At 36.3% G+C, this 17,743-nt stretch overlaps 1 protein-coding gene across 15 annotated transcripts in view; it reads left to right on the top strand.

The window, feature by feature from the left end:
* The window catches only part of PTPRD (protein tyrosine phosphatase receptor type D), a 1,559,142-nt gene that overhangs the window by 1,314,548 nt on the left and 226,851 nt on the right, over positions 1-17,743 (top strand). The window lies entirely within an intron of this gene.

The following is a 17,743-nucleotide window of genomic DNA, read 5'->3' as shown; positions in this document are numbered from 1 at the left end:
TAAACACTGCTAAAGATCTATTACAACTTCAATAAAACATACTTGGAAATTAAATTAAAAGAGAGTGAATAAAATAACTGTGGATTCTAGATATTGTAACATTCTGAAAAGACCAGCAGTGCTAGTTGTACCCTGTTGTAAAAATGACATGTTCAAGTTATTCCAAATGCTGGTTAAAAAAAAAAAAAAAAACACATAAGTGTATGAAAAATATAAATTATGATTGTAAGCTCATTTGGGCAGGGCCCTATTCAACAGTATTTTGTTAGAATTTAGTTTTTGTCTTGTTTACTAAGCTCAGAGCTGTGGAGTATGTTGGTGCTGCATACATAATTTTAATTGTAACAATAACGCCATAATGAATGCAGTGAGGTTGTTAAAGAGCAGTTGTGGGGCAGCACAATAAATGTGAAGCAATCGTTATGGAAACCAACAAAATTATCATACAGATTGCTCCACTTTTAGATCTATTACAGCGCAACTGAATAAGAAGGCCAATTAAAATAAGCAAAGATACAAGTACATGTGCATAGATGGAAAAAGGGGGATGAAATAGCAGACAGACATATATAGATATAACCGCCATCTTGTTTAGTCCTCTACCATTTTAAGTTGTGTATGTGTGTCAGAAGAAGCCCCAATTATATAGAGCACCGGTACATTCTTCTTTTACAGTAAACATCTCGCCTTAACCATCCACCCACCATTCTAACACACTACAAATGAATCCGCACATTATCTTACCTAACACATACACATTATTGTAAATGGACTAAGATTGACACTGTAATTGTAAGTGTGTGCGTGGGGTATGTGGCCAGGGGTGGGGTTGTTCTGAGACATTTTAGGTGACTTGGTAATAATGTATGCAACTAAAATGTATTAAGAACAAGAACAATGTATCTTATTACACAGACTAATTACTAAGCATATTTATTGCACTTTGAAGGAACTATCCAAGTCGAGCTGGAGAGAGAGATTGACTTGTAATTGGTCAAGTTGACTTATGCAGTATGGCCTGAGTTTTCTGAAAAGGCATTTTGTGATTTAAGATGTGTTGAGAGATTGGTAATGTGTTCTGGTATTGAACTCTATCGCAAAGCATGTTTCTTTACAGTGTAGACACTTGTACAATTCTGTGAGCTGGTGACATTATCTGGTGATGAAGGACATCCGAACATATCCATAAAGCTTGAGAATTACTAACCATGCAGTGATGCTAAATTCTGAGTAAAACAGCTGTTCCTATGCAAATAGAGAATATGAAATAAGAAATGAGGAAATTATGAATATGGAATGAAAGAGTTTAAATATTAGTCTGCCTGGATCCTTTCCCGAGGCATCTGGAAGCCCCTAAATCAAAGCTTGCACCCAGCAGTGCTTAAAAGAGATGTCCATGAAAATCAAGGTGCAAATTAATCATACGACATTAATCATTTTGTTCTCTGATTTGTCCCACAGCATAATTCGCTTTTACGTCTGTGCTAGAGAACGTTTTTTAAGTATAATTTTAGCAATAATGAATATTTGCTAATGCCGTTTTGTCAGCTGAAGTAGCGGCTAGTTAATGATATTAACATAATGGTTTATGGAGCAGAATATGAAAGGGGACAATATTAGTTTCGCTTGTTGATTAGGTTTGAGACCTAAAAAATAATAACAGAGTCAGTATATTCTTGATGTAGCTGTTTTTGGAGTCTAACGGCTATGACTCTTAGTCAAGCAACTTGTGACAGAGGGTCATACAGTTTCTGAAAAACAGATTCTTTGTCAAATATAAGATCAATGTTTCCATATAGCATGTACATGAGCCTATATGGCTCACAAGTAGAAGGCTATATTTTAGCATGAGAACAGAGAGAAATGGCGTGAGTAAGGATTTTAAAAAAACATTCCTTGAGTGTCTATTTGTGTCTGTCCCGATAAAATAAGAATTCCTCACTTAGTATCTTAAACACTATTTTTATTAGCACTATTTTAGTAAGTATCACAGTGTGTCTGCACACACAATCTGTGGGCTTGGGCACTAATTACCGTTTCATCTTGTATTTTTTTCCTGATGACAATTTCCATTTGCAGAATTCTTTTTGAGCATCATAATGATTCTGGGAAATTAATACAGAGTCTCTGTTGACATGTGCAATTTGTAATGTTTTTTCGCTATGCTCATTCATTTAATTATGGAATGTTTTGTGCAAGCCCGGCAATATTCTGTGCATAGTCCCACATTTATTATTCTATGCTCTGTATACACCAGTGATTACATCAGTAAAAATGCTAGGTAGGTGTTAGTTAAGCCTCTAAGGGGCACCGCTGCTTATACCTTGTTTGGTTTTGCCAGTGAAGTAGCTTAAATTTGCTTTCAAATACTTTGACTTCTAATTAGGGAGACGCCAGAGGCACCATCTCTCCAGCAGCTTGTAGAGCCAGAAACATTTAGGACCTTCTGATAGCTCTTCTGTGCTAATACCTACAGTGCAGAGCTAGCCTACTGGTCATCTTGCATATTAGAGGTAAAAAGTCGAGCCACCCTAAATGATGCGGACTAGTTACAATGGAGGGTGGATATAACCAATACAGCATGCCATAGTGGTTATGGTGCTTGTAGTTTTCCTTTCATTCAGCCCTCTATCTTTCTGATGTTGTTAGACTAAATACCATTACGTTTTATTATAGTAGACACTTATTAATAGAGATGTGTGATTATTTTTTTTTATATATTTTCATTTGTTATATCGATGATTGGTACAATTGTTTTGTTGAATTAAAAGTTACCTCTGGCAGTGAAATATTGCGTCTGGAGAAAAATATTTAAAGGATAACTATTATTATTGGGTATGTACTGTGCATTAACTTACTGTTCTGGGTCATCATCACCATCACAGCTACTTGAAAATACTCAGAGCAATCTCCGCGAAACAACTTTAAATAATCATAGTGCAGACATTGAAACATTTAGCAACCGTGATAAAAAAAGATGCCAAGGACAAAAACAGATTTAGTAATGATCATAACAATGCAAGAGCTCCCGCAGGCGACTGTATTGTAATCTGTAGCTTGTACGTTTCCTGATACAGCATGTGGATTGTAAATTCTTTCATTCCAAACCAGATGTTTGAACATGACAACAGAGTCCTTGAAAAAGCCGTATGAACTACTATTTTGTCTTCTGAAGCATTTACTATTTTACTAGTTTATAGTCATCATAAAATTGTCCATCTGTAGTTTATAAGCTTTAAATTATAATAATAATGTTTTGTTTTTATTTAGGAGCGTGATCCCTAATGTAGTTGTAGAAGTAAAAACTGATGTATTATCCTGTTTGACAACAAAAAGGGTTCCTACATTATCCTCTACAAAATATTTTGATTTTAATATAGGTCCCTGCAATCTTTACTGTTAAGACCCCTATAAATCATAGTTTGTAAAGTACTCAGTATTAATTGAAGTATTAAAAACACTTTAGATACAACAGAGTAATCCCTAAATCCTGGCCTGGTAGGGGTTACTTTAGGGACTGGGTTGGGAACCTCTGGTCTAGAGGACTACTGAATAGTAATTTAGAAATGTCCCCCAAATAATAGCTCCGTAAAGCTCTGTATGTGTTTTGTGGAAATTCAGCTCTTGTGATGTAACAGGCTGTCAAGTACACACACCACTTATTGTTATGATTAGCAAGAACAAGAGAGAGACACAGACAATAAATAGATGTACAATGACCCACTGACTATAGTGTATAAATGTGTATCTAAACTGCTGTTAGATCTGGTTTGCCACTAAAAACAACCCTACAAAGAGCAAAGAAAAAAATATGTTTCAGAGTTAAAAATATTAAAGTGCAATATATATGCAATAATATGACATCTTATTTTCTGCAGACAGACAAGGCAAGGCTAGGTTGCACGAGCAATCAGAATAAAAATAAAACATTTAATCTCAAACAGCCTTAGTTGTGTATAGAGAGACAGAAAATAAAGGACATGCAATAGAAATGCAACATTTTAACTTGAATAGCCTTAGTGGCATATAGAAAGACAGATATCCTTAGTCTTGTATAGACAGACAGATGGATGGATGGACAGACAGATACATAGATATTTAAACCAACGTATAGTTTTATTGTAGTATAATTCTATATTCATTTCTCTGTTTTTATCAGGTATGAATGCTTTAGTTCACGCCACATTACCAGGATGTAAAATGCTATGGGACATTACCTTGGACTGTTTGTGGACTGTAATTTATATTACCGCTCATACAGACATGATTGGCTAATTTTCATTATAATGATTCCCAAATGTAATTTACTGGGTCACAGGATTTAAAATCTGCTGTGCAGGACCTGCTTATTTGGAGTTTATTGCATAGGGCAATAGAATTATCTGACGCTAGGGATAGTCAGAGAATTTTGCTAACTATGCAAAATAAAAAAATACATTACTGCTTTATCAGGCAGGATCTTTTCACATGGATACATTCATCAGATGTCTTTCTGATATGGTGTTCAGGAGCAGGAGTTGTTTTTTTTGGTGTTTGTGTTTTTGCAGCCAAAATTACCTGTAAATGAAAATAGAGCTCTCTAATAGTATGCATGTCTATTTAACTAAAGCTCTTAAATTTAACACATCCACTTTAAGAATTATCATCATATATTTTGACTTCAACCATGATGAATTCAACCATACCATGCCGTCATCAGCAGGAGAAAGTGTACAGCTTTATTAGATTATGGTACAGAGGCCCTTATCCTGATTGACCTTTTTCTGGAGAGGAGTTATCCACCATTTGATTGATTGAAAGCACATACTAAAGTAAGTGGGATGGATAGAAGACAACATGTATTTGCAAACAACACCCATTAGCGACATAGAATGCCACTTCTAACATCATAAAGGAAAAACTCTAAAACCATTTGAATTATAGGATAAACAATCTAGCCCCTAAACTTAGTGGTAAAGATATGAAGAGAATAGTAGTCCAGTATTTATATGGAGGTTTAACTCAAACACATGTTTTAATTATTATAGAGTTATATTGGTTTATATTATTGTAAGACTCCTAGTTCGTGTACACGTTTTTACCAATTCAAAAAGTCAAGAATTAACTGGCACCCACTGAAATATGATCTCTGATTAACTGTTTCTGTGGAATTCAGTACAAGGGCAGGATTCTAGAACCCTTAATGGGACACTATAGTCACCAGAACAGCTACAGCTTATTGCATTTGTTCTGGTGAGTAGAATAATTACCTTCAGGCTTTTTGCTGTAAACACTTTTTCAGAGAAAATGCAGTGATTACATTACAGCCTAGTGATAACTTCAATGGCCACTCCTCGGATAGCTGTTAGAGATCCTTCCTGGGTCATGGCTGCCTAAAATACATCCAAACATTCAGTATCTCCTCCCTCTGCATGCAGACACTGAACTTTCCTCATAGAGATTCATTGATTCAATTCATCTCTATGAGGAGATGCTGATTGGCCAGGGCTCTGTTTGACTCATGCTGGCTCTGCCCCTGATCTGCCTATTTGTCAGTCTCAGCCAATCCTATGGGGAAGCATTGTGATTGGATCAGGCTACCACTTCTGGTAATGTCAGCAGACTGCTTGTTTTTCTGAGGCAAACAGCATGCAGCGTTACAGCTTCAGGCTTGAATACAGTAAGATTTTGCTATATTTATGGAGGCATGAGGGGCCCAGGGGGCTAGGTAGTGGTTTTAACACTATAGGGTCAGGAATACATGTTTGTGTTCCTGACCCTATAGTGATCCTTTAAGCTGTGTTTTAGGGAACATAGGAGTTCAATTAAGAATATTAAATCTAGCAATTCTTTATCCGGGCACTTTAAAAGTTTTCATAATTCGAATCATAAGGGGCTAGAAGTTATTGTAATTGAGTAGTGTGAGATGAATATATTATTAACACGTCTCATAAAATAAGCAGGGGTTTGAGTAAAGAAACTAAATGGATACTTAGGCCAGAAACATTAAGCCCCAAGGGCTTAAATGTAGAAATGGATTTTAAAGTTTTGTAATGTATTCCAATGTCTTTTTGGGAGATCAGTTTAGAATAATCCATCTATTTATTATGTTGCCGACTATATACAATATATTGCACATCTCAGACCTTAAGTAGATCGGACCCAGTATAGATAGTAAAACAGTAAAAAGGATTATAAACATCTATATATAATTATACTCCAACATACATGGTTAAAGCATGTCCTAATTAACCAATGCTTAGCCTATATTTTTATAATCAATGTTTTTATATATTATGTATTATTATTCTTTCTTTTCACAATTACATTAGCTTTTCATTTTATATTATTGTTTTATTCATGTTTTACTCATTTTTTTTTATTAACCACTTGTACGTTTGATATTGGTTATTAATGACATGTTATTTTATGATGATTATATATCATAATGTTAAAATAAGCTACCTTGTGTTTATATGATAGTTACCATTTAAGTTGATACTATCCCTTTTAAGAAAAACAAGTTGCTTTCAACTGATTACTGGAGAACTATTTACAAGGAAGTCCCTACCAGGTTGCTATATTGTTTTAGCCTTTAAAAAGTCTAGGATGCAAGCGAAATGCGTAGACCAGGAGAACTTTGCTTGTTACATGCGGTGCAGCGCTTTTATTTTATTCTGTTCTCACAGGACAGATAAGCAGTGGCCTATTTATTCTAACAGCCAGAGCATATTGCACGTAAGGACTGCTTTACTGCTTAATGGTGAGACAATACCAGCTACACCAGATAGGTTTGGCCCCACACTTCCCAGTTGGCTAGTTTGTATTTGGAGAGCTGTGCCAAATACACATGGTGGATATTTTGCCCATTCAATTTTCAGGGGAACGAAAGTGAAACTGATTGATTTATTTTCTCTGTCTTTTGGCTGTGAGCAGATCCTCTGTTTGACCACTTAACCTCTAAATGCTCCTTTAATGCACATGTGCTGATGCTATTACCAGGCTCTGCCTGATCTATTTAGGTTAGAGTAGTTCCTTAAATTTTGTAGTATAATTGTCATATTTTTTTTTTTTTTTAAATCTCGGTTAACTGCCCCTGAAAAACAAGAAGACATTTTATCAGAATTTTCTTTTTGTAGATTATTTTCAATTTTCCCATAAAAAAATAAAAAAATTCAAAACCTTTCAACATTTAGATACTCCATGAACAGCAAGGTGAATTATCTTTTCTTGTTGCCTATGCACTGTCTGCTGAATGTATTCTTAACATACCGAACAAGTTACAGCATGTTATTGTTAGCCCTTAGCTACTTCAGCTCCTGTGTATGTATCTTATAGTAAAAGGATGTGCACTTTCACCATTTGTTTATATTAGCATGCGAGAATCGGATGGCATAAAAGAGATAAATAAAAAACAGGATGGCTTGAAAGTGCCTTTTGTGGGTTCTATTAATAGCTTATTTTAGAAAATCATTTCCTTTTTCATGTAAATGTTATTTCAATTACAATTAATTTTTAATGAAAAAAAAAAACACAACCACAAATATTCTTTTCAAAACTGTCAACAACGAGGCTGGTTTTGTTTCCATTTCATTGTTTTTTTTTGTTTTGGTTTTTAATTTAGTGTGTCTTAGAAAAGTGATTTATTGTAAGTAGTCTGCAAATAAAACACTTTAGATGATGTCAGTGTTAATTCAGCAAACATAGAGATAGGTAATGTAAACAATGAGGTTGAGCTGACACTAAACATATCAGCTCTTTCTTATTCCCTCATTTAGCTCTACTTTGATTTCCAACTTGACGGAAACACTATCATCCCATCAAGCCAAGTCCACTGCTCCCGAGTTATACTTAACTCCACTACATCTAATTGCTTTCTTCATCCTGCTATAAACACCTATGCAATATTCCTACAGATCATCCATTTCTGAAGGCTGACACCACTAAGCAACTCATCCTCTGTGCCTTGTTATTCTTCATTTTAAGTACCGCAATAGCCTACTAACTTGGCTTCCTCAGTCATGCCTCTTCCAGGCTAAGCAACCTAACCTGTTGCTCTGTGTCTGCTGCACCTCTCTGTGAGTCCCTTCACTGGCTCCCGATCCACAGCAGAATTAAATCAAGATTCTTATTCTGACCTACAAAGCCCTTACTAATACTGCTCCTCAACATCAGTCCTCACTAATCAACAAATATACTCCATACCACCCCCTTAAGATCTAAGAAGACCTGCTTTTTGCACTTTCTATTATCACCTCTTCCCATGCTACACTGCAGGACTTCTCTGGAATCACGTCCCTGTGCTGTCAGAGTTTCCTCTAGTCTATTCTTCTTTAAATGTTTTCTAAAACATTCTTGCTCTGAGAAGTCACCACTCAATCAGTAACTAACGCATTCCACTCAACCACTTAATTAACTGTGAAGAGTAGTGTTAATATCATGGTCCTAGATTTGGGATCTCCAGTCAGATCACCTCACCAGTAAGTGCCCTTTTACAAAACACTTATACCTGCCTACCTCAAATTCTCAGAAATTGGAAGATTGTTTGAGCAAGGCCCTCTCCATACCCCCTTTGTATAAATGTAAATAGCTGTGGAATATGTTGGCGCTATATAAATTCTGATAATAATAAGCAATAAATGCCCTCATCTCACTCTCACCTTTGCAGGTGAGAATGATGCCCATACCGAGTGAAATTAGAGCATTTATCACCTTCTGTTTCTCACTCCTGGAATCCATTGAGAATATAAGTTCCCATGGAAATAGGGCCCTCAACTCCTCCTGTATTTGTTTGTCAAATTCTGTATTGACTCTTAGAGCTATTGTACCTTTTGACTTTTTACTTGTACCATGGACAACACAGCATAATGTGTTGGTGCCTCATAAATAGAGTATAATAATAATAATCTTAGTGAAATGGTTATTGTTTAAAAACATTGTTCCTTTCATACTGGATATAAACACGTTTTTCTGTGTGTAGGGTTGCCCCAGTGGCTGTCTGTCAGCCAACTGGAATACTCTCTTCCTGTCTGTTAATATCAGTTTTGTGCAACTTTTACACATCAACCCTAAACGTATTGGACACACTGCCTATGGCTGGGTGAGTTACAGCCAGTGTCAAAGCTCCTGTTGCCTTGTTCTCAATCAATTTAGCTCTTTAACTTCCTGAAAAAAAATATTAAATTCAGTGTTTTTCTTACCTCTGTGATTCCTAGGTGCACCGCCATTCTGTCTTTCTGTTCTGAATTTTTACCCCATCAAACTGAGTGCAGTAAGTTGCCTGAGCTCTGCTGGACTATGACTCCTATCATGCTTGGCGATATCGTGGCTGAGATAATGGAAGCTAAAATATGTAGTTGATGTAACATCGGGTGGGTGGGTGGGCGGCAGGCCAGTGATGTATGTCGCGTCACAAGGACCATCTAAAGGGGTGATTTGCTCAAATAATTGGAAGCTCAGACCAGTGTTAATGCTTTCCATAATGCCTGTCTATAAAGCAGGCCAGTGCACCTTGGATGGGCCATACCTGGGGATCAAATTCCTAGTGCCTCCAAAATCTGAACACAGGTAATAAAAATGGGATGACAGAACAGGACCCAATAATACAGACTGTCATACTAAAATTGAGGACAGTTGGGAGGTCTATAGTGCCCTAAATCCCATGGTAGTAATTTGAGATGCCTGCTTTAAACATCATTTAATGGTGCAAAAGCAGGAAACAAAATTGTACAGCCTGCTATGTGCAACTACAAGGAATTATTATAACTAAGACAAGGAGAATAAACATAATTAACCTAGCCTAACACTCTGATCCAGCGATATATTGCTCTTTAAATCACATCAAAGACACTTAAGTCCTGTTTATATTATTTTATTCTACTAATGAGCCTTTAGATAAAAAGTTTAATGAAAAGTCAATTATAGAAACTATTATGCATTTCAATTATAGTCTCATGCACCAATATACTACTATAAAAAAGCTCATTTAGAAAGGTTAACTTCAGAAATTAACACATCTATATTCTATATTTTCGACGAAAAGATTCTCTGAAATTTCATGCTCATTTTTTTTCCTATGGTAAGTTTCCAAGCAGACATGCTTCACGCTTAATGCATGTTTGCTTCCTTTTATGGATCATAGATCTGGGATGTATTCCACTAGTATTATCATTTTCATTGAACAAGCACCATAGAATTTATTTACTGAATAATCAATTATTATGAACTGTAAAAATCTCTGTAGACCATTGCATGTTCTATTCACACTAGATATGTGTGCCTGGACTGAGCATAAGTAAGAATATTATGAAAAAAAAAAATCTACAGTATCATTTTTTATACTGAGATTAAAATAGCTGGATGGCAATAATTTAGCAGTCATTCACAGTGGCGTACAAACTGGGATCGCAGGGGTCGCGTCTGCGACCGGGCCTGGCCCACCAGGGGGCCCGGCCGCCCTGCGACCCGGTATGTACCCACTGGGCCCAGCCTCTTCTCCTGGGGGGCCCAGGAGCTGGCCACCTCAGGGCCCCCCAAGGCTGGCCCTGGTGTCACCGGGCGTAGGGATTATCCTGTTGTGTATAAAGTGTTTTTTTTTCCTTTTTCTAAAGACACAACAGGGTAATCCCTAAATCCTGGACTGGTATGTGGTACTTGAGGACTGGTTTGGGAACCACTGGCCTAGATCATTACAAGTAAACCTGTGATAAGTTATTAAAATGTTACACGGTTTAAGACCCAATAAATGAACAATGCATGAAGATGTGCTAGACCAGGGGTTCCCAAACCAGTCCTAAGCCTACCAGTCCATGATTTAGGGATTAACCTGTTGTGTATAAAGCGTTTTTTTTTTTTCTTCTCAAAACACTACACCAGGGTAATCCATAAATCCAGGACTGTTAGGGGGTACGTAAGGACTGGGTTGGGAACCACTGTGCTAGACCATCAGAGTTATTCACTAAAGTGAGAATTCATGGTGAATTCAAAGTGAATTTCAAATTATTATTATTACTGTTTTTTGTGAAACAGGTCGAGTCTAGACCATCAGAGTTATTCACTAAAGTGAGAATTCATGGTGAATTCAAAGTGAATTTCAAATTATTATTATTATTACTGTTTTTTGTGAAACAGGTCGAGTCATCCTAGGAGAATTTGGGTATGCTCCGTTTGGAGCTTTGCCTAAATCTAAAATGAGGCCTACATGCAATAAGGCAAGTCCATCCAAATAACAAAGACTGTTCATTAAACTTGCTAAGGAATTGTTGGACCTGTGGTTGAATTTAAACAAAATGCATAAATTAAGTTATATTGTCCAATCAGTCCATGAAAAATTGTATAAGTAACATTTGCACATGGTCAGTGAGTACATTCTTCAATTTTGCCATACTTACTCTACACCTCATAGAACATCAGAATATGTAATCAGAATAGCATTAGACGTGCTTCCATTATCTGCATCATTGTTTGCAGCATGCAATTTTAGAATTGTCCACAGGAGGTGCATGAACACCTACATGCCATCACTTGCATGACGTGGATTAGTGCATAATCCTTACAGGTACCAAGTACCAGTTTCTCAAGTAAACCATATATCACCTTTTAAGGGAAAAGGGACTTAAAATCAGGTATGGAACTGCTGTTTTTTATGGGAAGTATTATGTTTAAATTTAAGCTGACGGTCCCTGTAGGATTTATGGCGTTTTAAAGTGTTTTTCTAAGATGAATAAAGCAGTGTATTTCTACAAATATGACTACTGAACTACTACCATTGGGGAGAGAAGCTCTGATATATTTATGTAGCTTTTTTAGAATGGTGCATGTGAGGCTGTGGCTGAGGTTAATGGGAGTTGCAGTTTTGCAAACTGCTGGAGAGATCCAAGTAACGTAGCAAGCAAATTCAAATTAAACTGTGCAGTGTTTGTTCAAATGTCTTTTGTCTCTTTGCCAAATAAACAGATCTCAGCTGTGTACCAATATTTGAATGCTAAATGAAAAAATAAAGATAATAAACCTAGACGTGTAGATATAGTAGTGTTATATGTTATAGCTTTCTTGTTGTACTTGCCAGGACGCCATCATTGCCACTTGAGATATATAACAATCTTCATAACGCATTAAAATTAATAGTCCTTTCAATGCTTAAGGGATATTCAATGTATTATGTGTTCGCCAAGCACAGACACAGCTAATCAGTGCAAATTAGTTTTACCGAGAAACCATTTTAAATCTGAAAATTGGATTTTTCTTTTATTTAGAAAAAAAGAACTCTCGCACATGTATAAATGTCATACTAAGGGAAGTGCTACTAAGACTTTTAGTATAAAGTGGAGAAATCAGCATGAAGGAATATCCCATTGGCTTCCCTGGTCATTGCTTCACTTGTAAAACATTAAAGGAACATTTTAGGCACCATAACAAGTTAATCCAAATTAAGTTGTTATGGTGCCAGGAAGCCCCTTGGCACACTCTTACCTTAACTCGTTAAACCCAAAAGTTGCCTCCAGTAATGATCTCCAGTTCCCACAGGAGGCACCTGGCTTTCGGATTTGAGTTACAGGAAACACAGAGTGCTCCTGGGCATGTGTACTGCTGATTGGCTATAGGAATCAGCTGAAACTCTAAGCCAATCAGCAGTTTACCATTCATAAAAAGGTAATTTTTTTTATGAATGGGGAGCTACTGGTTGACTTAGCGTGCTAGCTGACCACTGTAGCCTCTACGGGGAGAATTTCTCAGCAGCAGTCCTCAAGTGCCCTCATTTGTGATATTCTGAGGTTTCTTTCACATCCCAAATCAATAACCCTAATATTTTCTGCAGCGTACAGGATCATGGAGCATCACTTGTAGTCCAGTTATTTTTACATAATAAGCAATTGCTGCTGCATAGTATTGCTAATAGATTGTGCTATGTGATGGCATATTCGTATTGTCAACAGAACAGCAGCTGAGATATAACTGTCGAGCATCAAAATGATCATAGAAAACCTAGTAGACAAAACTACATCAGAGCACAGCTAAGAAGGTCAGAATTATTTTAGTGGTGTTAAATAATTTAGATAATATGCTTTCCATAAACATTATGTACATGCAATGATTTTTAAGGAGGACATACAGATACCAGTACCCTCAAATGCTAAGAATGTAAAAAATACTAAATATCCTCCTTGCTGGTCTATTGAGATGCTCGAATCATCGTCTTTACACAGTACTGGCAAATTAGGTATTGTAAAATTACCGCTTGATTCTGAGGTTGTAATATTATACAGATGGTGCTGTCTTGTAACCTGCTGTGATATTATGCATTTGACAATTCTCCAAATTCTGAGCATGGTGGATCCATCAATTGGATGCTGATAATTAGAATTAGGCACATTATTTTTCTTAATGCTACTTATCTTCCTAGCATGGTAATGTGTCACATTAATTGCAACAGAGCTTTGCTGTTTATCATAGTACTTTGCATAGTTTTAGCTTTTTTTTTTTAAAGGTTTGTTAGGTTTCAAATGTCTTGTTATCATTAGTATTATAATGACCCATAGATAAATTATACTATTAAGTAGCTAACTCATATACATTTAATGTATTGAAAATGTGGAGCATTTAAACATGCTATGAAATCTTTAGGAGGGAGAGTTTATTAGAAATGCTCAAGCAGGGTTGCAGTGGTTTCCTTAAATAAATTCAATCTTCAAAAGCCAATAATTGAAAACATAAGTTGCTTATTTAAAAAGCAAATCCTTTTCAATTTTTGATCACTACAGAGCTCTTCAGTTTGCCTTATCACATGTTAAATAGGCACTCGTGTAATGGTTTCCCTACAGCCCCCCCAGTTATTTTTCAAACCTGTTTTAAATGTCACCTTTTGCACCTTTTTGCTGCTACTCCAAATTTTAATTACAATGATGGGTTACGAGCACTGGGAGCACCTTTGGACATACGTAAAACTTTGACATTACATCTGTGATAATAGAAGGGTTGAGTTAGGATGTCTCCAGAGACTCTCTCAAACAGCAAAGATAAAGTAGTTGTGGTGGATATTGTAGTTTATTGGCAGGTCGTCTAACTCCAGGTATTACTTATGTTTTTTCTACTTATTTATGACTCAGGTCCTGCATTGATACAATTCAATAAAAAATGAATATTTAGTGAAACAAAACTATTATAGAAGTCATGCACGGCCTGCTTTTTCAATTAATGTACCCTATAAATATGAAACTTAACTTGCACTCTATATGCTACAGAAGAGCCCTTTTTCATTTGTAAAAAATCTAATGTTGCTATTCAATTAAAGACAATTTTAGTGGTAATATGCATTCTAAACAAGCATTTTATATTTGAGATGGATCTTCTTTTTTTTTACTGCTCCTCCTCTTTTTTTCCTCTATTGGTTACTTTTTTTTACTTGGACTATAAACCAAATAGTGGGAAAATGCTCATATTAGTGTACTGGGAAAATGCTCATATTAGTGTACTGCAAAATATATATGTAATATTTATATTATATGTAAGTTTTTCCCCCTCTGATGAGCAACTCAGGCGAAACGCGCGCGTCAGGGGCTCTAGACGCTTAGTCGCCTATATCTCTGTTGTTCTAGTAACACAGCAGCGATCTCACCAGCTTACCGCTTTTTTATTTATACATCAATCCTAGCGGTTCACTACCATTGGAACCCTCCTGTGCCACAGGCACCTTGCAAATATTGCTCTATTTCTCTTACCTCATAGGTGTGCTGTTTAGGAATTTGATACTTTATTTGGCGCATAAGAGGCATTCTTCCCTTATCGAGTAGACTCTTAACTGCAGGAGAGTCTAGGGAATAGATGCACTCTGTGCTAGTTTTGTTTTTTTGTTTTTTCTTTTTTCTTTCTCATGTATACATTTTGCCCATATTTCCATTTTGTTTGTCTGCAAATTTTTCCCAATATTTTTCAATGATGATATTCAGGCATGCCAAACTATCAAAGGAAAGAATGTTGGAGATTCTGAACTAAATCATTTTTTTGGAAAGATTGATTTGTAAATCTACTATTAACTTTATTATCTTCATTCATTAAATCATTTCACCATTTATACATTTATGCTCTGGTAATCTCTTGCATGGATTACTGTAATTCTCTCCTAGTTGGTCTCTCCAGAAGTCGAACTGCCCCGCTGCAATCTGTAATGAATGCTGCCGCCAGGTTGACCTTTCTCACAGGTCGCTCCTTCCATACCTCGCCCCTCTGTCAATCCTTACACTGGCTTTCTGTTTCTTATAGGTGTCAATTTAAAATTCTAACCCTTACCTATAAAGTTTTAAACAACTTTAGCCCCTGTTGCATTTCTTTACTGATTTGTAGATCTGCCCCCTCTCTATCTCTCTGCTATGTCCTTCTACTGCCCGCTGCTCGCAACCTTACTTCTAATTCGCTCTTGCAGGACTTTTCATAGACAGCTCTTTTCCTTTGGAACAGCCTGTCTACCCCATCACACTCTTCCCTAGTCTTCAATCGTTCAAGAAGTCCCTCAAAACCCATCTGCTCAGAAATGCTTATGGCCTCCCAGTGAACATGCTATGTCACATATCTGTATCTTGCTCTCTCCTCTCTCCTAAAGAGCCACATTTAACTCTCACCTCCAGTTCTTGCTTGGTTACTGTAAAGTGCTGCATAATAAGTTGGCGCCATATAAATACCAATAATAATAATAATTGGACTACCAATATATTATAACTTGCTTCTGAGCAGTAACCTCTTTGACCACATGGTGGCACTTCACATCTGAACTTCAACAGTACTTTATATTACATAATTTTATAAGATGTCAATTGTGGCACTTACTGACTTAAACAATACAGTATAATGTAGCTATGTTTTTTATGTAATAACTGTAAGAAATATATTGCTATAAATATAGTATTAATATAAAAAAACATTTTTACAAAATCACTATTTTTTTTCAAACAATTACATGGTTATTCACTAAAGTGAGAATACAAAGTGAAATCAAAGTAAATTTCAAATGTAAGGTAAACGTATCTAAACTGGAAAGATTCTTTCAATGCTTCCAGATCGGCTTCTTTGGCCTTTGATTTAAAACTCACTTTTTATTTCACTTTGAATTCTTACTCTAGTGAATAACCATGTTAGCCTGCTTGATCATTAAAAACTGAAATTTTTAGTTCTACCCATAACTTGGGCTGTACCTTACTACCCATTTTAGGATTTACATTTGACTGTCGTTTTAAATCTGAAAACTGGATTTTTCTTTTACATGAGAGCACATGCATGCGTGTCATACTAAGGGCAGTGCTACTAAGACTCTTAGTATAAAGTAGAGCAGTCAGAGAGAACGAATATCCCATTGTAAAAAGTTAAAGGAACAATACTGCATAACAACCGCTAAAAGAAAACATTCACAATTGTAGCTGAATAAATATTATGTAATAAACCAGTTTGAATTATTTAGCACAGGTATACAATGGTGTGATAGAAACAATTGCAACATACCTTACTAGATAATTAACCCCTTAAGGACACATGACATGTGTGACATGTAATGATTCCCTTTTATTCTAGAAGTTTGGTCCTTAAGGGGTTAAAGGGACACTATAGTCACCAAAACAAGTTTAGCTTCATTAAGCAGTTTTGGTGTATAGATCATGTCCCTGCAGTCTCACTGCTCAATTCTCTGCCATTTAGGAGCTACATCACTTTGTTTATGAACCCTAGTCACACCTCCCTGCATGTGACTTGCACAGCCTTCCTAAACACTTCCAGTAAAGAGTCATCTAAAGTGTATCCTTCCTTTATTACAAGTTCTGTTTAATTTAGATTTTCATATCCCCTGCTATGGTAAAAGCTTGCTAGACCCTGCAAGAGCCTCCTGTATGTGATTAAAGTTAAATTTACAGAGAAAGCTATACAATTGTTTAAGGTAAATTACATCTGATTGAAAGTGAAACCAGTTTTTATTTCATGCAGGCTGTGTCAATCAGAGCCAGGAGAGGTGTGACAAGGGCTGCATAAACAGAAACAAAGTGATTTAACTCAGTAATGGCAGTGAATTGAGCAGTAAAACCTGAGAAGCATGATCTATAAACTAAAACTGCTTCATTAAGCTAAAGTTGTTTAGGTGACTTTAGTGTTCCTTTTAAGCAGTACAAACACACAGGAAGCTTCTAAATGTCACTGAAAATAATGAAAATAATATATCTACAGACTTGAACTTGGGGATGAAACACAAAAAATAAATATCATTACAAAAATAAAGATATTATAATAACACTATAGAGATCAAGTTAACAAGCCCTTGGTAGTAGCTGTGGTTATTTATGGAGACGTGCAATGTGCTATTGATCCAGCATTCTGTAAAGTGGGATGCTGGTGGGAAAGAAAAAGGAGGCAGCCCAATGCTTCAAATTGCATCACTGGTACTGCCTAAAGGGGGCATACCTTCATAAAAAGAATGCGGGTCCACACAAAGAATTGGCAGGTCAGCCGGACAGTCAGCACTCCGAGGGCAGACTATTGTTTCAGAGCTCTCTGCAGGGTTCTAGTGTCTTGAGTGTAGCATTGGTTTGTCTAATGATACGTTAAAACTGAGCATTTGGGGGGCAGTTCCATGATGTCCCCAAAAGTGGCTTGCTATTTAACCAACTGAATTTCAACGGCTTCAACAGTTTTAGATTTATGCCATTAGTCATCCTGATACATGTGAAATTATGTGCCTTACTTTTATCGGTCCATTAAATGCACTTGAGCTGTGCATAATAACCCCCAAACC

Source organism: Pelobates fuscus, chromosome 5, assembly GCF_036172605.1.
Source record: "Pelobates fuscus isolate aPelFus1 chromosome 5, aPelFus1.pri, whole genome shotgun sequence".
Classification (NCBI taxonomy): Eukaryota; Metazoa; Chordata; class Amphibia; order Anura; family Pelobatidae; genus Pelobates; species Pelobates fuscus.
This window is presented reverse-complemented; position numbering and strand designations above follow the sequence as displayed.